General features: G+C 40.9%; 1 long non-coding RNA gene across 3 annotated transcripts in view; it reads left to right on the top strand.

The window, feature by feature from the left end:
- Positions 1-26,453, top strand: part of LOC132392661 (uncharacterized) — a 53,173-nt gene extending 26,720 nt beyond the window's left edge. Inside the window, exons 4-5 of one of the 3 annotated variants that reach the window (XR_009511614.1) lie at positions 26,090-26,253; positions 26,339-26,453. This is a non-coding gene — a long non-coding RNA (uncharacterized LOC132392661). Of the gene's footprint in view, positions 1-26,089 lie in introns of all 3 variants that reach the window. The other 2 variants (XR_009511615.1, XR_009511613.1) reach the window with 2 other exon arrangements.
- The last annotated feature ends 435 nt before the right edge of the window (positions 26,454-26,888 follow it).

Genomic DNA, 26,888 nt, shown 5'->3' with positions numbered 1-26,888 from the left:
TCAGAATCAGGTTTATTATCATGGACATGTGATGTGAAAGTTGTTACCTTAGCAGCAGCAGTTCAATGCAATACATAATCTAGCAAAGAGAAAAATAATAATAGTAATAAATAACATAAAAAATAATAATAAATAAACAAGTAAATCAATTACATAAATTGAATAGATTATTTAAAAATGTGCAAAAACAGAAATTTGTACATTAAAAAAAAAGTGAGGTAGTGTCCAAAGCTTCAAAGTCATTTAAGAATCGGATGGCAGAGGGGAAGAAGCTGTTCCTGAATCGCTGAGTGTGTGCCTTCAGGCTCCTGTATCTCCTAGCTGATGGCAACAGTGAGAAAAGGGCATGCTCTGGGTACTGGAGGTCCTTAATAATGGACACCACCTTTCTGAGACACTGCCTCCTAAAGTTGTCCTGGGTACTTTGTAGACTAGTGCCCAAGATGGAGCTGACTAGATTTACAACCTTCTGCAGCTGCTTTTGGTCCTGTGCAGTAGCCCCTCCGTACCAGACAGTGATGCAGCCTGTCAGAATGCTCTCCACAGTATAGAAGCTTTTGAGTGTATTTGTTGATAGGCCAAATCGCTTCAAACTCCTAATAAAGTATAGCCACTGTCTTGCCTTCTTTATAACTACATCGCTATGTTGGGACCAGGTTAGGTCCTCAGAGATCTTGACACCAGGAACTTGAAGCTATTCACTCTCTCCTTGACGTTGAGTGCCAGGCTGTTGCTGCAGCACCACTCCGCTAGTTGGCATATCTCACTCCTGTCACCACCTGAGATTCTACCAACAATGGTTGTATCGTCAACAAATTTGTAGATGGTATTTGAGCTATGCCTAGCCACACAGTCATGTGTATACAGAGAGTAGAGCAGTAGGCTAAGCACACACCCCTGAGGTGCGCCAGTGTTGATCTTCAGCGAAGAGGATATGTTATCACCTATCCACACCGACTGTGGTGTCTGCTAGGAAGACAAGAATCCAATTATAGAGGGAGGTACAGAGGCCCGGGTTCTACAACTTCTCAATCAGGATTGTGGAAATGATAGTATTAAATGCTGAGCTATTGTCAATGAACAGCATCCTGATGTAGTTGTTTGAGTTGTCTAGCTGAAGAGCCATGGAGATTGCATCTGCTGTTGACCAATTGTGACGATAGGCAAATTGCAATGGGTCCAGGTCCTTGCTGAGGCAGGAGTTCAGTCTAGTCATAACCAGTCTCTCTCTCTCTCTCTCTCTCTCTCTCTCTCTCTCTCTCTCTCTCTCTCTCTCTCTCTCTCTCTCCCTCTCTCTCCCTCTCTCTCCCTCTCTCTCCCTCTCTCTCCCTCTCTCTCCCTCTCTCTCCCTCTCTCTCCCTCTCTCTCCCTCTCTCTCCCTCTCTCTCCCTCTCTCTCCCTCTCTCTCCCTCTCTCTCTCTCTCCCTCTCTCCCTCTCTCCCTCTCTTCCCCCCCTCCCCCCCGCTCCCCCTGTCCCTCTCCCTCTTTTGGACGTAGAGAACATAGGAATTCTTAAATGTGTATTATAGAAACTGCCCTTTGGCCCAGGGTATTTCTCAAACATGTTGTTCAATTAAAAGGAAATCTCTTCTGCCAGAATGTGATTTGTATCTCTCTATTCCATTCAGCGTTATTGGTCTATCTAACATCTCCCTAAAAGCCACTCTCGTTTCTTATTCCACCACTACCCACCTTAGTGTAAAGACATACCCCCTCTAACCTCAAATGCATGTTCTCTAGTACTTGATATTTCTACCCTGGGAGAAAGATTCTGACCATTTAACCTATCTAAAACACTCATAATTTTATAAACTTCTGTCAGGTCTCTGATGCTTCAGGGAACACAGCCCAGGATAAATTCCACTAAAAGAACTTTAACTGGTTCGAATAATTTTGTTATTTGCAGTATCACCCTTTGCATAAAAGTACTGTTGCATTTCCAATATTACAACTGACAATATTTCAAAACAACACTCAATGTATATTTAAAGATTCAGTATTTGATGAATCATAAATACTCTACCTAAGGACTTAACTTTTTTTCTGTTCCTGTCCAATCCCAATTTTTCTGGCAATCTATTTTAAGCCCCACAAAGGTGACACAAGTTCATGGCAATTATCCCTCTCAGATCAGGTGAATTGTTCATTTGACTCTATGTTCCCTATTAATGAGTAATTGGAATAACAACAAAAAAAATCAATTTACAGGTATCTAAATTATACCTGAAAGTTTGACTACGCCTTAAGACTAAACGTAAGGGTGAAGGTTCAGCTTTCACTAAAAGCTGGTGAAGCAACTGCATGAATTGAATGTCTTTTAGTTTGAAGAGTTTGTACTTTTGCACTTATACCAAAAAAATCAATCCACAAGAGTCAATTAAAGTCATTCCACTTAACTGGTATAGTGGCTTTTAAAATTAACATATTAAAATGCAAGTGCTTCAGTGTTTTTGCTGATTATTAACATCACATTAAAATACAAGGTCATTCAGAGATTGTAGAATGCCTGCTGTTAAAGCTAATTTTGATGAACTCTGCGTCATTTTTAGTTCCTCCTATAATGAAATTTTATCAACTAAAAGAAAATAATTTCCCTACTAAAATATTTTGTTCATGCATCATCACCATTAGCACCACACTGAAGCACTGATTTAAGGATTAATAGTTACAAGATGAATGTGTAATTACAAAGATACATTTTCAAAGGGATATTCAGATGACATTACAAATAATCAAATCAATTCAGGTCTGTCTTTATCTGTCCAAAGTGGGATTAAATCCTCAAACCCAAAGATTAATTTCCATATTACAAAACACACATTTTACTTTGAAGAGATTTTTTTTGAAGTTGGAAATCTGAAATAAAAGTAGACATTCCTGGAAATACTCAGCAGGTCAGACAGCAGCTGAGGGAAGAGAAGCTGAGTTAACATTTCAGGTAATCATTGTCATATTTGTTACAAGCATGATTTACATTCTGGATTAAGATTGTTCTTGTTTTTGTGGATAAATTTCCTTTCATCTTGTTATTGGTAAAATGCATGATTATTTATGGAAATCTGATATGATTCTTCAATAAATTAGTATAGGGTGCATTTCTTTCCCCCCATTGATTCAATGGCAAATAATTAAATTATTTGGTGTAGCACATACCAACATTTAGATCTGCAATAAATTCATATTTTGCATACGTGCACTTCAAGATTTATAAGTACTTAAAGTAATCAAGTTTGAACAAGAGGGCATCAAGGGGACAGTTCCCTCAGTAATTACTAACCATTATAAGGACATGCATGTGTCATCATATCTGTCACATACATATCCATTACTCACCTCGTTAATGAGAACACAAAGCTATAAGGTGGAAAAGCATATTTGCAATTCATGAATCAATGTCTTCGTTGATACCGATGCATCTGGAAACATAATAAGTGAACAATCTTTCAATGAATATCTCTATCTTTTTTAAGTAGGTGCCACAAAATTTCCTTGCAATGATACTGTGCATTTGACAATTCTTGGAATGTCTGCATTTCAGATGAAATTCAGATTTAAACAACCAACAGAATCAGGTTTAATATCACTGTCATATGTCGTGAAATAGACCCCCAGCTGTGGGTAAATAGCCTCACTGAGATGAAGGCTGTGGGAGTAAACCTAGACCGCAAATCTAGAGTGGAGCTCCTGAGACACTGAACATCCTTTCGGCAGCTCCTGCAGCAAAGCTGGTGCCAAACGTACTGCTTCACTTTCCTTCGAACGACACTGATGGGGCCAAGAGGGGGAACTTGATGATTGGGCATCCCAGGATCTACAATATCCTCCACCCAGGCCTGTGACCTGGAGAGATCATTTCGAGACAGACCGATGCCATCATCATAACATTAAACTTGTTGTTTTATGGCAGCAGTACATTGCAATACATGAATAACACTATAAATTTCAACAAGAAATATATATGAAAAAAGCTAAACAAGTAGAGCAAAACGAGAGCAGAAAGGTCCCTCTGAGACCTCGGTACCCCTTCACCTAAACCCTTCAGGCTCAGACACAACTGGGGATACCTTGGGCCTGCTACCAACTCCTCTCTCAACCTCTCCCTCATGCCCCCCACTGCACATAGCTAACCCTCCCCACTACACCTGACTCAGTGGGAGAAGAGCCAAAGGACTCTTCCTCAATTGAGTGAAAGTCAGCAAAAGGCAGCATGTACCACACATCCAGCACATCATCCTTCAAATCCGTATTCTTCCTCATTTCTGCGATCGGTAGCTGCTGTTTGATCTTCTCCAAACGGAAACACGTGGCCTGCACTGCTCCTGCAGTCTCTTCAGCCTCCTGCAATTGAGATATCAGCTTCTTCTCTGGCCCCTGAAGCTCTCGCCACAGGTTCAGCAGTTCTGATTCATGCATCCCGGCCATCTCAATCTGGGACGCAGTTACTCCAACAGCTTCTTCCACCCCGGCCTGAAAAGCAGCAGTTAAAGATTGGTCAGCCTCCAGTTCAGTATTCGCTGCAGTTATCTCCAGCTTTTTCTTTCTCATGACTTCTTCCAGATCAACTTTCAGGCTTTGCACTTCATTTGAACTGTTGATGGTCATCTTCAGGTTCCTTTCAAGCTTCCGCTTCGCTCTTCTGAGATATGTCTGCAATTTCTTCACCCCTGCAAACTCCCCTCTCCAGGCTCTCAGTTTGCTGTTGCCCTCAGTCAGACAACTTTCTTCGTTCTCTCTAACTTGTACATCTTCCCACTGGTTCCAGATCACTCTCTCCAGTCTCTCCGTCTTCCTTTCAAACTTGATTCCATAGAGACAGTCACTCATGAGCTGCGACCTTCGCCAGCCCTGGCACGTGTCCAGAAAACGCTGTAGTTCTCAGCCGCTCCTGCAACAACTTCACTTCATATTCTCCGGAGGCAAATCCAAATACCAGGAGATCATCCACATACGCCAAAACTCCAGACATCTCCACATCCCCCATGGTCTTCCACATGCCCCGCGGGAAGGTTGCAAGGGCTCTGGATATGCCCTGTGGCATCTTTTCGGACCAGAAGACTCCTAGGGAACTTATAACGGCTGTCTTCTCCTTGTCGGCCCAACTCATCGGGATCTGGCAACATCCACTCCTCAGATCCAGCACCTTAAACCACTTCACACCACTCAGACAGGCCTTTGCCTCTTCGGCCCTCAGGGCCATATTCTGGTCACTGACAGTGCACCTCTTCAACGCAATATAATCCATACACACGCTGCCTACATCTCCCACGGCTGTAGGGGCCAGCTGCCATGACCTCTCTCTCACCGAGGTGTCTTCAGCGGTCAACTCCCCTCCCTCGTGGTATTTCGCAGCATCCCTTTAGGACTGGACATTATTCCAACACACATGCAGCGATAACCAGCAATCACACACCCGCAAAGGCACACCAGTTCTTCGCCGCAGACATAATTTAAAGAGGGCGATCACACAGCTTCCACAGAAATCAATCCCGGATGAGGCCCCACAATGTAACTCCCTGGGTCGCCTCAGGCTTGCTCAGCTCATTCTCGTCTGGGAGAGCAGCCTTCGGCCCTGCCAAACTGGGTAATCAGCTGGTGTGGATGCTGTGTGATGTCCCCGCCTCGCCAAGTAACAGACTGTACACCATATACGATTAAATGATTACGATTTATAAAGATTACTATAACTAAGTGATTAATAATGATACAGTATATATGAAGGAAAAGAAAATAAAGAAGAGGCGCCAAATTTATCGAAGTCCAAACCACTTCGTGCACAACCGTTGGAGCTCAATTACTGAAGTCTTCTGGCCACCATTCGATCCCCTCCGAACTCCTCGACTCGCAGCTCAGGACTATCCGAAGTGGTCAACCAAGCACATCTAACTTCGTCTCCTCTCCTCAGGGTACCTCCTGGCCTTGGACCCCCGCTTGGGGTGCGTTCCTCGCCCGGTTTACAGCATCGCGTCCTCTCTCTCACTCCCTCGAGCCAATCTCCCCAAAAGCCCGCAAACAATAGCTTACAGGCTCAGAAGAAAGAACAACATTAATCCCAATTGATTAACAAAGGAATACAATTCTTGTTATCAGTAAATTTTAACCCAAACAAGTTTCCAGCACTCTCTCGCAACAAAGAAGCAGTCCTACTTTTAACAAAACGAAGAAGCCATTTTGATTAGCATACGCAGTAACAAAGAAAAAGAAGAAACCCCCTTTACATATATATATATATATATATATATATATATATATATATATATGTACAAACGTTTGTATATTAGTTAAAATAAGTAATGCAAAAACAGAAATTGAAAAAAATGTAGTGAGGCAGTGTTCATGAGTTCAATACCTATTTAAATATTAGATGGCAGAGGGGAGGAAGCAGTTCCTGAATCAATGAGTGTGTGCCTTCAGGAATGGTGCCATCTTCTTGAAGCATCATTTTTTGAAGATGTCCTCAATACTGGGGAGGCTGGTGGCTGTGATGGAACAGGCTGAGTCTGCCAATTTCTGCAGCTTTTTCCAATCCTGTGCAGTGACCCTTCCATACCAGTCGGTGATGCAATTACTTAGAATGCTCTTCACAGTACATCTGTAGAAATTTGTGCAAGTATTTGGTGACATACCAAGTCTCCTCAAACTCCTAATGAAATATAAATGCGGTTGAGCCCTCTTTGTAAATCCATCAATATGTTGGGCTCAGGATAGACCTTCAAAGATTTTGACACCAAGGAACTTGAAGTTGCTTACTTGTTTCACTTCTGATCCCTTGATGAGGACTGGCATGTGTTATGACACCACTCATCCAGCTGACGTCTTTCACTCCGGTACGCTTCCATTTCATGAATTGAAGTTCTGCCAACAATAATTGTGTCAACATGATATTCCGTGGAATTGTGATACTCTTCTGACTTCGACACAATATCATCTCTTTTCTTTGCTATGTGAGCCTGAAATGTTGCCCAAAAATAATAAGACTGTGATAAATCAAAAACGCAATGATGCAAAATGCGGCTTAATCAGTGTTAATGACAGTAATTCAAACATAGGAATGGAAGCACATAAAAGAAATTACTCCCACTCATGATATCACACACACTGAATGTTTTGTACAAAGATCATAATGATTTCAGATTGCATTTATCTCAGACTTAGGGTCACAGAGTTACAGCAAAGTACATCACCTTCAGTCCATCTAGTCCATGCCAAAGCTTTTAAACTACCTACTCTCATCGACCTGCACCGGGACCACAGCCCACCATACCCCTACCATCCATGTACCTATACAAACTTCTCATAAACTTTTAAATCGAGCTCACATGCACCCCTTATGCTGGCAGTTTGTTCCAGACTCTCACAACACTCTGAGTGAAGAGGTTTCTCCCCAAGTTCCCCTAAACTTTTCACGTTTCACCCCTAACCCTTGACCTCTGGTTATAGTCCCACCCAACCTCAGTGGAAAAAGCCTGTTTGTATGTACCTTATCTATACCGTTCATTATTTTTTTTATACCTCTATCAAATCTCCTCTCAGTCTTCTACAGTCCAAGGAATAATGTCCTAACCTATTCAGTCTTTCCATATGACTCAGGTCCTCGAGTCTCAGCAATATCTTTGAAAGAGTAAATTTTCTCTGTATTCTTTCAGCATTATTTACATCTTTCCTGTAGGTAGGTGACCAAAACTGCACACAATACTTCAAAATGGGCCTCACCAATGTCTTATACAACTTCAACATAATGTTCAATCTCCTGCACTTAATACATTGACTTATGAAGGCTATTGTGCCAAAAGCTTTTTTTATGACCCTATCCACCTGTGATGCCATTTTCAATGAATTATGGACCTGTATTCCCAGACCCCTTTGTTCTACCACACTTCTCAGTGCTTTACCATTTACTGTATAAGACCTACACTGATTGGTCTTACTGAAGTGCAACAAATTGTATTTGTCTGCATTAAATTCTATCTGCCAGTTTTCAGGCAATTTTTCCACATGTTGCAGATCCTACTGCAAACCATGATAGCCTTTCTCATTGTCCACTACATGCTCAATCTTGGTTTCAACCACAAATTCGCTGATGCATTTAACCACGTTATCATCCAAATGGTTGATATAGCTGACAAACAACAAAGGATCCAGGACCAATCTTTGCAGCACTCCACTAATCACTGGTCTCCAGTCAGAGAGGCAACCATCTACTACCACACTCTGGCTTCTCCCAAAAGCCAAGTTCTACTCCACTTTAGTACCTCATCCTGAATGCCAAGTGACTGAGTCTTCTTGACCATCCTCCCATGTGAGACCTTGTCAATGCCTTGCGAAAGTCCATGTAGACAACATTCACTGCCTTGCCTTCATCCACTTTTCCTGTTAAAAACTATAAGATTGGTTAGACATAACCTACCATGCACGAAGCCATGCTGACTATTCTTATTCAGTCCGTGCCTATCCAAATACTTATATAATCCAGGCCCTTAGAATCTCTTCCAATATCTTGCCCACTACTGATGTCAGGCTCACTGGCTTATAATTTCCTTGTTTAATTTTAGAGCATTCCTTAAACAGGACAACATTGGCTATCCCCAGATCCTCCAGTGCCTCACCTGTCACTAAGGATGATTTAAGTACCTCTGCTAGAGCCATGGCAATTTCTGCCCTTGCCTTTCACTGGGTCTGAGGGACATTTTGTCAGGTTCTGGGTATTTATTGACCCTGATTTGCCTTAGGGTAGGAATCACCTCCTACTCTGTCATCTGTACAGGGTCCATGAAGTTCAAATTCAAAGATTCAAGATTCAATTATATTTATTATCAAAGAATGTATAAATTATACAACCTTTTGATTTGTTTGCTCACAGATAGCCCCTAAGCAAGAAACCTGAAAGAACCCAATTAAAGAAAAAAAAGAATAAAAATAAAAATAAAAGACCCTCATCCGATATGCAAGAGAAAGGAAAAGAAAGACCACAAAATCATGCAAACTATTGAAGTGAACAACAATAGTCTTAACCAAAAATTGAGTGCTCAGATCCAAACCCCAGAGCAGCCTGAAGAAGGCCCAAGGCCTTGCTTATCAGTTAATCATATTAGCGGGCATGGTGCACAACAGCCGGGGAGTCTTCATAGCCTTAGTGCCATAGACAGAGAGAAGTGACCATTGCAGAGAAGGAACAAAATCAGCTCACGCCCCGGATCCGGACACTCTGTCTATTCAGACTATCTAGGCTGGCATTTGAATTAATCAAACAACAGAGCAGTGAAAGTCTCCGGCACCCTGGAGAGAGGAGAGAACATAATGGAATGTGATGGAAATTGGCTCTCTCCTCCAGTCTGGGCTGGCATTTAAATTGCCTGAACAGCGTATCATACCTCACACTGGAACCTGGGCACTGCTGCAGTGAAAGGCTCTGGGCCTAGACCACACCAACTAGCCTGAAGCTGCTCTCAAGCTCTCCAAATCAGCTCGGTATCCTTGCACCTGGGGCCAGTTGTATGGGTATCGGAACTCTATCTGCAGCAATTCTGCGATACACCCTCATACCCGAACTCACCCCTTCACTGTTTGGGGTGACAATTTAACACAATTTACCACAGAAAGATATTTTAGTGATATTTTGAGTAGGATATCTTAACATTTTGACCATCAGAAAGTTGTTGCACACCTTTAGAGATGCCATCTTAACTAGAATTTGATTCTACTTTCCCTCACTTCTATAGACTGACTCTCTGTCCACCTCCTGAGTAAAAACAGATGCAAAACACTCATTTAAGATCTCCCTCATCTGTTCTGGCTCCACACATGAATTACCATTCTGTTCTTGAAGACAACCAATTTTGTCCCTAGCAATCCTTTTGCTCTTAACATACCTGTATAATCCCTTCAAATTCTCGTTCATCTTGTCTGCTCATGCAATCTCATCTCTTCTTTTAGCCCTCTTGATTTCTTTCTGAAGTGTTCCCTTGCATTTCTTATACTTCATAAGCACCTCAGTTTTTTCCTACCTGGTCTGTACCTGCTATGTATTTCCTTTTTTTCTCCCTTAACCAGGGCCATATTATCTCTGGAAAACCAAGGTCTCCTAGACCTGTTATCTTTACCTTTTATTCTGACAGGCACATACAACATTTGTACTCTCAAAATTTCAATCTTAAAAGCCTCCTACTTAACCAAGTACAGTTTTGCGAAAAAACAGCCTGTCCCAATCCACACCTGCCAGTTCCTTTCTGATACCATCAAAATTGGCCTTTCTGCAATTTAAAACCTCAAACCTGCAGACCAGACCTATCTTTTTGCATAATTACTTTGAAACTAAAGGAATAGTGATAAGCATTCCCCTACTCACAAACTGCTGTCACCCACCCTGTCTCATTCCCTAATAGATATCACATGCTCTCTTGTTGGGACTTGTATGTACTGATTAAGGAAACTTTGCTGAACACATTTGACGAACGCTATCCCGTCTAGGCCTTTTACAGTATGGGAGCCCCACTTAATATATGGAAAGTTAAAATCACCTGTATGATAACAAGCTGATGTTTCTTGTAACAGTCTGCGATCTCTCTACAAATTTGTTCCTCTAAATCTCACGGAGCATTGGGTGGTCTGTAATACAGGTGTCCCCCGCTTTACTTATGTTCGCTTTACGCCACCGCTTTTTACAAAAGACCTACATTAGTCACCTCTTTTCGCATTACAAAGATGATTTTCGCTTTTATGAAAATTTTTCCTATATAAATTAATGGTCCTTCACTTTATGCCATTTTGGCTTAAACAGGTTTCATAGGAATGCTCTATCTTTGGAAAGGGGTGGACACCTGTATAGCCCCATTAATGTGGTATTACCTTTCTTAATTTTCAGTTCCACCCATAATGCCCCACTAGCTGAGTTCTCCAGTCTGTCCAGACAGAGGACTGTCGTGACATTTTCCCTGAGGAGGTAATGCCATCCGTCCTCCTTTAGTCCCTCCCGTTCTGTCACATTTAAAACAATGGAACTCCAGAATGTTAAGCTGTCAGTCCTGTCCTCTGCATCCAAGTCTCACTAATGACTACAATATCATAATTCCAGATGTTGATCCATGCCCTGAGCTTATCTGTCTTTCCTTACGATATTTCTTGCATTGAAATATATGCTGCACAGAACATTAGTCCCACCTTGATGAGTCTTTAGATTCCTGACTTTGCCTAAGTTGTTACCTATATCTGCCTTCACAATCTCTCCACTAACTGTTCTGGCACTCTGGTTATCACTTCCCACTACTCTAGTTTAAACCCACTGGGCAGCACCAGCAAACTTTCCCACTAGGATATTAGTCGCCTTCCAGTCCAGGTGCAAGCTATATTTTCTGTACAGGTCCCACCTTCCATGGAAGAGAGCCCAATGATCCAAACATCTAATGCCCTCCCTCCTACACAAATTCCTTAGCCATGTGTTAAACTGCAAAATCTTATTATTTCTGGCCTCACTAGCATATCACACGGGTAGCAATCCTGAGATCACCAACCCTGGAGGTCCTGCTCTTTAACTTAGCATCTAACTCCCTGACCTTTCTATTCAGAATCTCGTCACTCTTCCTACCTAAGTCATTGGTACCCACATGGACCATGACCTCTGGCTGTTCACCCTCCCACTTAAGAATGCTGAGGATTCGATCTGAGATGTCCCAGACCCTGGCACCCAGGAAGCAATATACCATCTGGGAATCTTGTTCTCATCCACAGAACTTCCATTCTGTTTCCCTAACTAACAAACCCCCTTATCACCACAGCTCACTTCATCACCCCCACTTCCGTTCTGAGTCGCAGAATCAGACTCAGTGCCGGCGACCCGTCCACTGTGACTTTCCTCTTCAAGGTCATCACCCTCAACAGTATCCAAAGTGATATACCTGTTGTTGAGGGGGATGGCCACAGGGGTACTCTGCGCTTACTGTTTATCCACTTCCCCTTCCCTGGCTATCACGCAGTTTCCTGTATCCTGCACCTTCGGTGTACTACCTCTCTATGTGTCCTAACTATCACCCTTCAACCTCCCAAATGATCTGGAGTTCATCCAGTTCCAGCTCCAACTCATTAACGTGGTGCTAGAAGCTGCAGCTGGGTGCCCTTCTCGCAGGTGTGGCCATCAGGGACACTGGGGGCTTCCCTTACCTCCCATATCCTGCAAGGGGAATATCCACTACCCTGCCTGGCATCTCTACCCTTATAACTGTGCAAATATAAAGAAGGAACAAAAATAAACTGTGTGTGTGTGGTGGGGGGGGGGGGGAGGGAATTCTGGGAATTCCACCTACAGTATTTTTTCCTTCCTTTACTGAAGCCTCGAAGAGCTAAAGGCACAAAAATCTCCACTCTTAATGCTGATGACTCCAACAACAGTCGTGCTGCTTGCACCTGCCTTACTTTATTTTTTTCTTGCCAATCAATGCTGAAGGCTGATTGCTGTTCAAACTACCACGAGTTGCTACCTTTTCTAGTCAATCAATAAACTTGAGTGAGCTATGTCTTCTCAGGCTTCCGATCTCCAATTTGCCACTGCTCAAAGCTCCAAGCTGCCATGAGTCACTGCCCTTCCACTCAATCACCAAACTTTAGTGAGCTACATCTTCACAGGCCTCCAATCTCTGAATTGCCACTGCTCAGTGTCACTGTACTCATTGTCACCTCACGATCACTAACCGAACACACGATAAACGTTGCTTGTGAAGCCTATTCAAAAGTGATGAAAATTTAACTATTCTTAAAGGAAATGGTTCCCAGAAGTAGTTCATTTGACTAAACACAAAAATTCACAAGCATTTGCCATGTAAATCAGCCATAAAATCAAACACATAGCCATTAGAATTAACCCAAAGAGCAGGTGTGAATTTGCCTTTTGTTATCATTCCGCTATGCTGTCAATCAGCCCAGTGGATGTTGCTTTGCTGAAATTTCTCAGCTCTATATCTGTATATATGTGTTTGCACAATTTTGCGTTCCACAAACAACGAGATAATGAATTGGCGGCGAGATGATGATGATAGGAAACTCACAACTTGGATATGTTTTGCAGAGTTATCAGGATCAAAGTAGAAATACTCAGATGACATAACAACTTATAGCCTCATATAGTGAAATTACTAATCACTATCCAACACACTACCATCATAAGAGAAAAGCCTTGTGATAAAATAAAAAAGACGAAGAAAATCAGGACATATAGCATGAAAGAATGTAGAGTTATAGAGTCAGAATCATACTGCACAGAGGTGGCCCCATCCTGACCTATCCTGTTTGTGCTAATCCCAATTAACTAATTTTGTGCCATATCCTTCTATACCTTGCATTTTGAATTATTTGTGTAAATTTCTTTTATATGTGGCAGTGAGTAACAGAACTGAATCAGAATCAGGCTGTTTGTCATTGAAAAAGTTGTGAAATTTGTTGTTTTGTAGCAGCAGTAACAAATTACCATAAGTTCCAATAGAAATAAGCAACACAAAAGAAGAATAGCAAGATAATATTCATGAATCGTTCAGAACTCTGATGATAGAGGGAAGGAAGCTGTTCCTAACTTGTTGAGAGTCGGCCTTCAGGCTCCTGTATCTCCTCCTAATAGCTGTTGTGACTGTGAATGAAGACACTGGAGAGATGTAGCTGGTAGATATGAAGGTCTTCATTCAGGACACACAGAAGCTGGCAGCCTTTGAAGTCGCTCGAGAGAGAGATGCTCCCCGACACAGCATTACGGCGTATTTTTAAGTATTGAAGAACAAAAGTTAACAGAACAATTTCTATAACAAAAGAAAATCTGCAGATGCTGGAATCAAAGGAACACATACAAGACGCTGGAGCAACTCAGCAGGCCAGGCAGCATCTATGGAAAAGAGTAAACAGTCGACATTTTGGGCTGAGACCCTTCATCAGTATAATTTCTATAGTTATAATGTCTTCATAATGCTTCTTTTGATTTACACTTAATTTATCAAATACTTGAATCTTCCCACCAACAAACCCAATTGTTTCTGAGTTGTATCCATACCTTTGCAGACATCTCAGGTCAGCTGGGGATTTCCTGGTCTGTAATTTACTCTAAAATGTAGCTTCAGGAAGACTATTGTACTGAGCTGCATTTTAAATTAATATTCAGATCTGAGGATCTGAGAAATTAATATTTGCTATTTTGCATTTCTCCAGAATATGCCCTAACAATGGTGGTAATGAGAAGAGAGCATGCCTCAGGTAGTGAAGGTTGTTAATGATGGATTCCACCTCCTTGAAGCACTTCCTTTCAATCATTCCGTGTTTGGAAACGAAGCCCTACCCCTATTCCCTTTTAAACTCCTACCTTAAATATACAAACAAGAGTAAGCGTACAGATGCTGGAAATCCAAAGCAACACTCGCACAATGCTTGGGGGCTCAGCAGGTCAGGCAACATCTGTGGAAATGAATGAACAGTCGAAATTTCAGGGCAAGATCCTTCGTCAGGACTGCAAAGTAAGGTGGAAGGCACCAGGATAAAAAGGTGGGGGAAGACGGGAAGGAGGGTAGCTCGAAGGTGACAGGTGAAGTCTGATGGGATGGAAAGATAAAGGACTGATGAAGAAGGAATCTGATAGGAGAGGAGAGTGGACCATGGGAGAAATGGAAGGAGGAGGGGATCTGGGGGGTGATAGGCAGGGGAGAAGAGGTAAGAGGCCAGCGTGGGGAATAGAAGAGGTGAGGGGGAGGGAGTTTTTTATTTTGGAAGGAGAAATTGATATTCATGCCATCAGGCTGGAGGCAATCCAAACAGAATATAATGTGTTGCTCCTCCCCCTGATGGTGGTCTCTTCTTGGCACAGGGGGAGGGCATGGACTGATATGTTGGAATGGGAAGGGGAATCAGGATTAAAATACTTGGCCACTAGGAAGTTCCACTTTTAGCGGATGGAGAGGAGGTGCTCAGTAAAGAGGTCCCCCAATTTACGATGATCTTGCCAGTGTAGAGGAGGCCGTATTGGGAGCACCAAGCACGATAGACAAGTTGAAGTGCTGCCTCACCTGAAAGGACTGTTTGGGGCCCTGAATGGGGGTGAAGGAGGAGGTGAACGGGCAGGTATAGTACTTAGGCCATTTGCAGGAATAAATACCAGGAGAGAGACTAGTGGGGAGGAATGATTGGACTCGGGAATCACAGGGGGAGTGATTCCTGTGGAAAGTGGACGGTGGGGGAAGAGGTAAAGATACGTTTGGCAGTAGGATCCTTTTGGATATGGTGGAAGTTGTGGTGAACGATGTGTTGGATACAGGGGCTCGTGCAGAGAGAGGGGAGAAGGTAGAGATATGTTTAGTAATAGCATCCCACTTAAATGTGTGCCCTCTTCTTTTGGTTACCCTACAATGGGAAAAAGGATTGTGACTATCTGCCCTGTCTGTGCCTCTTATTATCTTGTATAACTTGATCATGTCATTTCTCAGCCTTCTTTACCCCAGGGTAAACAACCTCAGCCTATCCAAGTTATCCCTTTAATCTAGGCAAAATCCTAGTGCATCTCCTTTGCACTCTCAGAGGCAACCACGTACTTTCTATGGTGTGGTGACCAGACCTATGCACATACTGCAAATGTGGCCTAAGCAGTATTTTGTAAAGTTGCAACATAACATCACAATGCTTACTTTATGCTCCGATCTACGAAGGCAATGTCATCTACCTTCTTCACCACTCTAACCTCCGGTATTGTTGTTTTCAGGGAACTGTGGGCTTGAACCCCAAGTTCTCTCTATCCATCAACATTCTTTAGTGCCTAACCATTTCCTACATGTCCTATCCTAAATAACTTCCAAAGAAGTGCATCCCCTAGCATTTTTCAGGATTAACTTCCATCTTCAATCTTCTGCCCAACTTTCTACCTGCTCTGTATCCTGCTGCAGTCTTGGACAACTTTCTTCATTATCCACAGCAACACTTTGCATGTCATTTGCAAACTTAGAAATTCTAACTCCTATTTGTAGTGTTGTTGTGTTAGGTTATTACCACATTAATATATTTTCTCTGAGTGCTGTGTGAATTGCCTCTATAAGTTAATTTACTTCAGAGTATTGCTTCCATTGGTTCTTCTGCATTGCGATTCAGTTCAACAAGCAACAAGGTTTCTCACCAGGCTCTCTGTCAAGTACAATGGTTGATACAGCAAGGTACATACCATTCAGACGACATAGTTTTTAAAGGTATATGCACATCGAACTTATCCAGTATCATGAGCTGAAGAAAGAAAGAAAATAATTATTTTACACAATGCCTACTTATGAGCTCACACACAAAACATGAAAATGTCAGTTCACCAATCTGAAGAAATCGGCCTCTAAATAATCTGTGGGGCAGTATAGCAGTTAGTGCAATTGCCTTACAGCACCAATAATCAGCGACCGGGGTTTGATTCCTACTGCTGTAAGGGGCGTGTGCATTCTCCCCGTGATGTATGGGTTTCTTCAGGGGAGGTGCCTTCCTCCCACGTTCCAAATACATACGGTTAGAGTTAGTATGTTGTGCGCATGCTACATTGGCACTGGGAGCATGTTGTTACTTGTGGGCTGCCCCCAGCACAATCCTCACTGATTTAATTTGATGCAAACGATGCATATTATTCTATGTTTTGATGTATGGTACACGTAACAAATAAAGCTAATATTTAATCTTTAAATCAATCTCTTATTCCATGCCTTGACGATGTTTCGGAGCAATAGAACAGTTCAGGCACTAATTTCAACTGGCACAATGTCCACATATTAATACAAACTGAACTGTTGATTTCTTTATCTGTCTTAGTAGGCCAAAGTACTCAATGTAAAGCGAACAACCTGTTTGCAATTTGTACTTCTGCCTTGAGCAGAATCACGCCTCATGAAATCTCTACTTTTTACAACTACACAGGCTCACTGCCTGTGTATTTCCATTTATAGTGATTGAGCTGAAATTTCTCCTTTATCCTTTCCGGTTCACAGTCAGGATTTGGACACCTCCCAGCACAATAGCTGTGTAATAGCTTACCCTAATGCAAAGAAGTCACGAATTTACTTGAACAGCACACACAAAATGCTGCAGGAACTCAGCAAGTTGATGGCATGAGCATTGATTTAAACCAGATCAGGCCATTCAGCCCATCAACCTGCTCCATTTTGGCAGATCTACTTTCACTTTCAACTCCATTCTTCTGGTTCCTCGCAGTAGCCATTGATGCCCTTACTAATCGATAAACCCGTCAATATACCCAATGTTTGGCTTCAACGGCAATGAACTCCACAGATTCACCACCATTTTTCCTAAAGAAATTCCTCCTCATTTCTGTTCTAAAGGGATGATCTTCTGTCTGCCACTGCGCCCTCTGATCAAGGATTCTCCAACTATTGTATACATCCTCTTCATGTTCACTATCTAGGCCTTTCAACATTTGCTAGGCTTCAATTAAATCCTACCTCACTCTACTAAACTCCCGTGAGTACGGGTCCAGAGCCATCAAATTCCTCTCATCCATTAACCCTTTCATTCCCTAGATCATTTTCTTATTCCTCCTCTGGAACCGCTTGAATGCCAGCACATCCTTCCTTTGATATAGGGCCCAAAGCTGCTCACAATTCTCCATAGTGATCTGACTAATGAATTATAAGGCCTCAACGTTGCCTCTTTAAGTTTTTTATTCTCATCCTCTCAAAATGAATGCTATCATTGTGTTTGCTGGCCTTACTATTGACAAAATCTGCAAGTCCTACACTAGGACTCCCAGGTCCCATTGCACCTCTTGCTTCTGAATTCACTCTCTGTTTAGAAAATTGTCTATGTGACACTGTAGCATAGTAACTAGTGTAATGCTTTACAGTGCTGGCAATCACGGTAACACTCGTGCAATTGTTTGTATGTTCCTCCTGTGACTGCGTACGCTTCTTATGGGTGCTCTGGTTTCAAAGACGTACGAGATATAAAGGTTAGTAAGTTGCAAATATTCTTCGTTGGTACCAGAAGTATGGTGACACTTGCACAATGTTTCCAGCACATCTTTGGACTGTGTTTGACCCAAATGACTAATTTCAATGTTCAGTATATTTCAGTCTAGATGTGACAAAAGAGGCTATCTTTATTTCTTTTTCCTTCCACCAAAGTGCATGACCATACACTGTATTCCATCAACCACTTCTTTGCCCAGTTTCCTAATCTGGCCAAGCCCTTCTTTCTGCAGACTATCTAATTCTTCACCACTACCTGCCCCTCCACTTCTCTTTGAATCATCTGCATACTTGGCCTCAAAGCCATCAGTTCCATAATTCATTCATTAACATATAATGTGGAAAGTAGTAGACCCAATGCTGACCACTCTAATCACCAGAAGCCAACCAGAAAAGGGCCCCTTCATTCCCGCTCTTTGCCTTCTTCCAGTCAGCCAATCTTCAAGCAATGCTATGTTTTTTGTAGTACTAATGGCTCTTATCTTGTTTAGAAGCTAAGTATGACAGTTTATCAAAGGTCTTCCAAAAATCCAAGTAAACGCTATTCACTGATTCCCATTTCTACATCCTGCCTGTCACTTCCTCAAAGAATTCCAACAAATTTGTCAGGCATGATTTACCTTTAGGTAAGACATGCTGACATCAACCTATTTTATCATGTGCCTCCATGAACTCCGAAACCACATCCCTAATAATGGTTTCTAACATCGTACCAACCACTGAAGTCAGGCTAACTGGCCATTCTTGTCTTTTGCTACACTCCCTTATTAAAGTGTGGAGTAACATTTGCAATTTTCAAGTCCTCTGGAGCCATTCAAGGTTCTAATGATTCCATCCAGTCCAGCTGACTTAATCTACCTTCAGACCTTACAGCTTCTGAAGCAACTTCTCCTTAGTAGTAGCAACTAGACTCAGTTATGCCCCCCGACCTGCTCGAACTTCTAGCATGCTGCTAGTGTCTTCTACAGTGAAGACAGATACACAGAATTTACTATGTTCCTCCGCCACTATTTGTTTCCCATTTCCAGCACAGCAGTACCATTTTTCAGCAGTCCAACGTTCACTCATGCCTTTATTCTTTATATGAAAAATTGGCATCTTTGTTTATGTTATTGGCTAGCTTACCTTAATATTTCATCTTTTCTCTCCTTAATTACCTCTTAGTTGCTTTCTGTTTTTAAAACCTTCCCAATTCTTTAGTTTCCCACTAAGGTTTGCAATATTACATGAACTCACTTTTGCATTTATGCTGTCTGTGACTTCTCTCGTTTCATGGTTGCCTCATCCATCTTTTCAAATGCTTTTTCTTCTCTGTAGGGATGAACTGATACCCCATCATCAAAGTTATTACCAGAAAATCCAGCCGTTGCTGATCTACAGTCATCCCTGCTGGTGTCCCTTCCAATCAATTTTAACCAGCTTTTCTCTCACATTTCTGTGGTTACCTTTGTTCAGCTGTGATATCAGTACATCCACTTCCAGTTTCTCTCTCTCAAACTGCAGGGTGGAATCTATCATATTATGATCACTGTTTCATTAGCGTCCTTTATTTTAAGCTCACTTGCCAAATCTGGTTTATTATGCAACATCAAACTGAGAATTCCCTTTTCTCGGGTAGACTGGACAAAAAGCCATCTCATAGGTATTCCACAAGTTCTTTCTCTTGGGAACCAATTCCAACCTAATTTTCCCCTATTTATCTGCATATTGAATATCCCTATGACTATCATGATTTGCCATTTTCAGATGCTTCTTCTATCACCTGTTGTTACTTGTACTTTATATCTCCCGGCTACTATTTGGAGGGTTGTGTATAACACCCACTTGGGTCTTTATACCCTTGCAGTTTCTTAATTCTACCCACAAGAATTCTACATCTTCTGATTCTATGCCACTTCTTTTTAAGCATATAATTTAAATTTTTTACCACAGGCCACCTCATCTCTCTGCCCACTTGCCCGTCTTTTCAATAAGATGTGTATCCTCGGATGTTAAGCTTCCAACTCTGATTTGTCAACCACAACTCTGTGATGACCAGTCATCATACCTACCAACTTTTAGCTGTGCTATAAGCTCATCTACCTTCTATTGTATACTCCGAGTATTCAAAAACAACACCTTCAGTCTATATTCATTATCCTTTTTTCCAATTTTGTTACCATGTTTCCTAACATTAAATTTTTATTGCTTTCTAAACATTCTGTCTGATTCTTTATTCTGGAAAGTTCAGTAACCTCTGTTGTGCTTTCCTTCCTTATTACTTTATCTGTATTTTATCAAGTTGTTGAACCCAACCCAATATTATTTAGTTTAAAGCTCTATCCACAAGTTTGACTTCTCTTTCTGCCGTCCCTCCTTCTTTTATTATCCATTTTCCATTGTGGTTTCTCCTCACCTGCCCATCATCTCTCTGGTTCCTCTCCTCCTTCACCTTCTCCCAAGGTCTATTGTCCTCACCTGTTAGATTTTTTACTTCTTCAGCCTTTACGCCTTTTACCTATTACTTATTAGCTCCTTACTTCATATCCCTAACCCTCCTACCTTCCCTTTTCATCTCTTCTCATCTACCATCTATCAGCTTGTACTCTTTCCCCTCCCCCATCTTCTTATTCTGGCTTCTGGCCCCTTTGTTTCCAGTCCTGATGAAGGGTCTCGGCCCAATATGTCAACTGTTTATTCTCCTCTATAGATGCTGCCTGACTTGCTGAGTTTCTCCAGCATTTTATGTATGTTGCTCAAGATTTCCAGCATCTGTCGAATTTCTTGTTTCACTAATTTACTTATCACATGTAGATAAAACGGCTTACAGCAAATATCAGAATGGGGGTGACATGCGAATTTAACTCATTAAGCATAAAATCAAAACACATTTCAAAACAAATCACGCATAGAATGTATCTGTGGGAAAACTGCAAAGTTCTAAAAGATGAGTTTCAAATTCTAAAATCTACCGTTCAGTAGGTTTGCTCACTTCCTTCGTATTCTCACTCCCTCCTTGCATGTAATAGAAATTTAAATTAGTTTTAAGTGACTAACATTGAAAGTAATTAGCAAAACAAGTGCTGGTCTAGAATTTTTTTTAAATCAATATTATATATAACAAGCCATTCATATTTTCCTGAAGTAATTTCTACATCATTCTTTCTCTTAGTCCTTTCTCTTACAGAGAAAAAAAAATAAGAAGTATGATGTTTCAATTTACCAAGAAACTTTTAAAAAAATTCTATGTGCAATCTGTCTTCTAAAAGTGGAATCTAAATTTTGTCTTGTTAAAAACTTCTAAAACTATCTATTGCTTTTTCTACGGGAATGGAACTTACAGGGTGCCAAACACCAACGAAGGATTGCATTGCATACTGGAGCGCTACAGCATCCCTGCAACATCTAGGATTTTGCAGAGATTGTAATGTTGAAAGGCAACTGGCTGTCACAGTTCAAGGCAACAATGTCAAATTCACAACTTTTTTGAGATGCTGGGACCTTCAAGTACTTCAATTATCTCAATAAAAAACTAAAATTTCGATCATGTTTTGAAAAACACATTATTGTGAAATGGCACAGTAAATGAAAAAAAATCCTAAAAACATATTGAAGAAGTTCCACCAAGTTATTGAAACACAAAATAATTTCCTGCTACATTAAAGAGTGTGGTACATTGAATACTGAAGATCATGTTTGTGCTTTTGCTTGAGATAGCTGATTTTTACAATGCATTTAAATATGCCACACATCCCAAAATTAATACATGACTTTTACGTGTTTATTAGTTTTCCTTCATAATATTCCTGCTGGTACTGATTCACAAATTATTTAAATGATATGTTAGAATATCAGAAAAAATAAAAGCAATCGATGAACTGATACAATGATTTCAGATATACAGTACCTCCAGAAATTGCAATTAAATATCAGAATTAAAAAAGGCTATCAGCATTAGAGTTGTCAATTGCTCTTAGCAATATTGACATGGGATCAAGTACTCTATTGATGAATAAGTGAAACTAAAGTTGTGGTAATTCTTGTGGTTAGATTACAATGAATGGTAATGGGTGAGCATTGTTTGAAGCAAGCATGTAGTACCTTTTGAGAATTATGCTTTAAGTGGACAATGCCTTTTCAAATGAGCCAGCAGTTTGGAGTTGGAAAGAAAATCTGCATTCATTTCCAGAATATAATTTAAACCTACTGACTGGGGTGCAAGAGACTTAAGAGGAATTTGGTTGTTTCCCAACACAGACAAAATTCTGGAGGAACTCAGCAGTTCAGGCAGCTTCTACAGAGAGGAATAAAGAGCCAATATTTCAGGCTGAAACCCTTCAGCATGACTTATATGCTTATATTTTCCAGCACTATTCAGAATTGGCTTGACTGCCTAAGGCAGAGGGTTGTGGTGGAGGGAGTACATTCAGATTGGAGGGTTGTGACTAGTGGTGTCCCACAAGGATCTGTTCTGGGACCTCTGCTTTTTGTGATTTTTGTTAACGACCTGGATGTGGGGGTAGAAGGGTGGGTTGGCAAGTTTGCAGACGACACAAAGTTGGTGGTGTTGTAGATAGTGTAGAGGATTGTCGAAGATTGCAGAGTGACATTGATAGGATGCAGAACTGGGCTGAGCAGTGGCAGATGGAGTTCAACCCGGAGAAGTGTGAGGTGGTACACTTTGGAAGGACAAACTCCAAGGCAGAGTACAAAGTAAATGGCAGGATACTTGGTAGTGTGGAGGAGCAGAGGGATCAGTGGGTACATGTCCACAGATCCCTGAAAGTTGCCTCATGGGTAGATAGGGTATTTAAGAAAGCTTATGGGGTGTTAGCTTTCATAAGTTGAGGGATAGAGTTTAAGAGACGCGATGTAATGATGCAGCTCTATAAAACTCTAGTTAGGCCACACTTGGAGTGTTGTGTCCAGTTCTGGTCACCTCATTATAGGAAGGACGTGGAAGCATTGGAAAGGGTACAGAGGAGATTTACCAGGATGCTGCCTGGTTTAGAGAGTATGGATTACGATCAGGGATTAAGGGAGCTAGGGCTTTACTCTTTGGAGAGAAAGAGGATGAGAGGAGACATGATAGAGGTGTACAAGATATTAAGAGGAATAGACAGAGTGGACAGCCAGCGCCTCTTCCCCAGGGCACCACTGCTCAGTATAAGAGGACATGGCTTTAAGGTATGGAGAGGGAAGTTCAAGGGGGATATTAAAGAAAGGTTTTTTCACTCAGAGAGTGGTTGGTGCGTGGAATGCACTGCCTGAGTCAGTGGTGGAGGCAGATACACTAGTGAAGTTTAAGAGACTACCAGACAGGTATATGGAGGAATTTAAGATGGAGGCTTGTATGGAAGGCAGGGTTTGAGGGTTGGCACAACATTGTGGGCAGAAGGGCCTGTACTGTGCTGTACTATTCTATGTTCTATGCATTTATATTTGGTTATCAGTTTAAGACCCAGTTGTTATTTTCATCTAATACTTTTTGTAGATTTATAGCAAAAGAATCTCATTTATAGCATTCGCCTCACCATCTTTATAGTAGTCGCTTCACCTGCCAACCCATCAGCTACACCCTTCTTTCCCTGGAGTCCTCAATTTCCTTTACATCACAATTCAGGATATTTTACAATAATGTCTTCTCACTGAGTATTAGTACCATTTCAAAATAGTTCAACTGAACACCAAATAAAGATGAATAAGTTTTGACTTATCCAAAGAAGTCACATTTTCACTTATTACAAAAATTCAGATCAGCCAGAGATATTTTAAAGATATATTGGAACCTATAATCCCTATTTATAGACAGAGAAACTTGTGTTCAAGAATGTGGCCAAACCGTCCTGCAACTATCTATATGGTAATATAATCCTGGGCTCTATCAATAAGGCTATCTTCTTATCATTGTTTGATTTCTGTCAATCACATTCACCTTCAAATGCCCTTTTCTGGTTTTCTGAAATAATAAGATTAGTGGATACAAGATGAAAAAGGTTTTTTTTTCATAAAGGAGTGAATATCTCTATGGCGATCTATGCAGGTTTGATTTATTTCCTTTAATCTCTCTCACCTATGAGCAAGAGGTTGTGAGCTCAAACTTTAGCAGTATCCATATGCATTATCTCAGCAGATACAGTGCTGTACTAAACAAAATGACATTGCACTGTTGAAGTGCCTCATTTTCAATGAGAATATTAAATTAGGGTCTTATGATATTTCTCCACTAGAAGTGCAAAAAAGAAATCCTATTACACTACTTGACAATTAAGGAAATTTTCTGCATTATACCAGTCAATTATAATTTGTCATGAAACATTTTTAAAAACACAGATTAACTGGCAGTAATAAAATATATTTGTATGGTTATGCATATCGGTCATGTTTTTCTGCATTTCAAAAGTATGTCACTGATGTGTAAAGCTTAGAAATGTCTTAGAAGTGTGAATTGCCTTCGATATATTTCTCATCTTACCATAAAAAATGAAGAAAGATAATAAATAATCTCCCTGGTCTCTCAACTCCTTTCATGAGATATTGACTGCTGCAGGCTGTTTCATCCCTTTTTCATTAATTCTGCAGCAGGATGCAGAGGAGTGGGGGCTCTGACACATGAATGTGGCCACAATGCAAAAGACATGAATATTTCTTGTGCATCCAAGACAAGATGATGAATCACTTAATATCCCCAATAAACCAAGATGAGGGATATGGATTAAACTGTAAATCTTCACTGAATCGACTTGAAATAGACTGAGTTGAGGCATTCTGCAAATTGACTTGACTGGCTTTATTAATTATCATGAAATGGTAATGTAACATTAATATTCCTGAACTGAAAATAGAGAGGCTTGGGTAATAGATCAAAAGCTATGGGGTTAAATTCCACAATAGCAGGTGAAGAATTAGAATCCAATTAATTTAATAATCTGAGATGCAATTTGCTACTTCATAAACATAATTACTCTGTTTCAGTAACTTAAGATTCACTGGTTGTAACCCGGGTTTCTAGGCAGTGTAGTCATTGAGAATCACACTTATCAAGTCATCTTCCATAATGTCCATTAGCTTCAACTTGGTTCCACTAGCCAGATACATATTGTCTTCTCTGCTACATGTTCTGAAGGGACTATTCCCTCCATGATTCTCTGGCTCACTCTTCCACCTCTAACAACTACACACCCTTTCTCATGACACAATACAGCATGACTGAAGGAAATTTATTAAATATACTTGTATTTCTACCTTTCCCACCATCCCAAACAGTGCTGTGAAGTGAAGCAACAATTTTTCCGGTAGAGTGTTGTGCAGAGTGAGCACAGTGTAATCTCCTCAACACTAGACAAACTAAATATAGCTGAACACAATGCAACACAAGTTCACCATGTTGACTTTACAGTTACCCATCGCTTTAATTCTCCAGTCCACTATCACTCTCACTTTTCTGCCATTCACTTCACCTCATACATTGTTTGATAAAAGACCAATGAAAGCTCAAGGAAAAGCATCTCATTTTTATTCTGAGGCACGTGAGAGAACTAAGGATTCTGTATTGAATTTGGCAGTTTCAGGTATCCAGCCATTCCAGTTTGTATCAGAAAACCATCAGCTTCTAATGTTAATAAAGTTATTATTCTTTCTCCATGGATGCTGCCTGACCTGTTGGGCCTTTCCAGCAAGCTTTCTTATATTTAACCCAGCAATTTTGGTGTCATACATCTGAGAGTTTCAGCGTATTTTGCTTCTCTTTTTTCTTCTTCTCTCTTTCATATTTTTCCTCTATACATCTTCTCTGGATGGATCAGCCCTATCCTCACTCACCCCATATAACCAGATCTCACTTTGTTACAAGAACATAAGTAACAGAGGAAGTTGTCAATCACTTGAGACATAGACAGGGAGGAGTTTCATCTCAGAGGATAGTGAAACTGGAAATTATTTGGAAGTGAAATCATGGAGTCATTCAAGGCAAAATCAGACAGTTTTGTTCCATAGGGAGGTCTGGGATAGTGGAGAAGAGGCAGACTAATGGAATTGAACCAAGAATCAATCAGCTATGATCTTACTGGATAGTGGAGTAGCTGTAATGAGTCACGTAGACTATGTTCTAATACCATGTTTTATCCATTTTGACCATTTTATGCTTCCAGATCCAAAGCAACTGCCATTGAAATGGTTTAAGCTGGAAGAAGAATGAATGAAGCCTGGCATCAGATTTGGCAGAATGGAACCAAGTTAACCTTTCTCATTGACTTACGGATTATGTACCGACGTTGATGGAACAGTCATATATATTAACCACACAAAGAACAAGGTCATGTTTGCAGAATCATGCTACACCTAAAATTCTTATTTCCTCATTCGCATTTGCCAACTATGTTCTATCTCTCTCTCAGCAGGAGGACACAGCAGGGGCGGTGACAGATAGCATACAATTGGGAGGAAGTACTCCTGGGAATCCTTCATGTTGCCTTCAGACTTCAAGAAATCATATAGCATCATATTAAAAAGAGGCAAGTTGCTATTACTTTGCTGCCCTCCCTCAGCTAAGAAAAGATTCCTCTTTAATAACATATGAAAGTAATTTTGACAATATTAGAACACAGATTCTGGTATAAAATTTAATGAAGCACAGATCAGTGGCTGCACCACATTACCTTCCATACTAGTGCAGAGGCAAATGGTACAAAAGGACTTGAAGAAAAGATCATCTTCAGTAATATCTCACGGCCTAGCATAACTCTCATCTATGATTAATGTAAATCCAAGGGCTCAAACTCATTTTAAATTCCGTGTGTAGAAGCATGCATCAGAAATATCACACGTAATAAAAATAAGTTGATTGCCTGTAAAAACAAAAGGGGTGTGTGTGTGTGTGTGTGTGTGTGTGTGTGTGTGTGTGTGTGTGTGTGTGTGTGTGTGTGTGTGTGTGTGTGCGTACGTGCGTGA

Source organism: Hypanus sabinus, chromosome 4 (genome assembly GCF_030144855.1).
Source record: "Hypanus sabinus isolate sHypSab1 chromosome 4, sHypSab1.hap1, whole genome shotgun sequence".
Classification (NCBI taxonomy): domain Eukaryota; kingdom Metazoa; phylum Chordata; class Chondrichthyes; order Myliobatiformes; family Dasyatidae; genus Hypanus; species Hypanus sabinus.
Note: the sequence above shows the minus strand (reverse complement) of the source record. Positions and strands in the feature narration are given on the sequence as shown.